The 489-nt window shown below is 31.5% G+C and overlaps 1 protein-coding gene across 1 annotated transcript in view; it reads left to right on the top strand.

Annotated features, from left to right (window-relative positions):
- scospondin (subcommissural organ spondin) overlaps positions 1-489 on the top strand; it is a 108,708-nt gene that overhangs the window by 68,243 nt on the left and 39,976 nt on the right. The gene's annotated exons all lie outside the window — the stretch shown is intronic.

Raw genomic sequence — 489 nt, 5'->3', positions numbered from 1 at the left:
CTAGTGTGAATGCTGGAAGCTGAATTTGGCCGCTGATAATGCTGAAATTGATAGCTGAAATCACTGAAGTTAATAGCTGAAAACTCTGAAGTTAATAGCCAGATAAAATATAAGCTGAATTCAAAATTAGTCTAAAAAACGCAAAAAAAGGCTTAGGTTATCCAAAACAGCGAGCATGTAGCTGAAAAAAATAGCTAGACTTCCAAATGTCCTGAAAAACATAAAAAAAGCCAAAACAGTTAGGGTGTTCATATTAACCTAATTCCAAAACAGCCTAAAAAACTGAAACCAAAAAAAAAGAAAAATCAGGTTAGCCAAAACAGCTAGGCATGCAGCTGAAAAAAATAGTTAAACTTCAAAACATTCTAAAAAACTGAAAAAAAGCTACCGTATATTAGTCAAAACAGCTAGCATGTAGCTGAAATATTAGCTAAACTCAAAAATAGACCAAAAAATCTTAGTAAATGCCAATTTTTAAAAATTGAAAAC

The sequence above is a fragment of the Oryzias melastigma genome, linkage group LG20 (assembly GCF_002922805.2).
Source record: "Oryzias melastigma strain HK-1 linkage group LG20, ASM292280v2, whole genome shotgun sequence".
NCBI classification, from domain to species: domain Eukaryota; kingdom Metazoa; phylum Chordata; class Actinopteri; order Beloniformes; family Adrianichthyidae; genus Oryzias; species Oryzias melastigma.
This window is presented reverse-complemented; position numbering and strand designations above follow the sequence as displayed.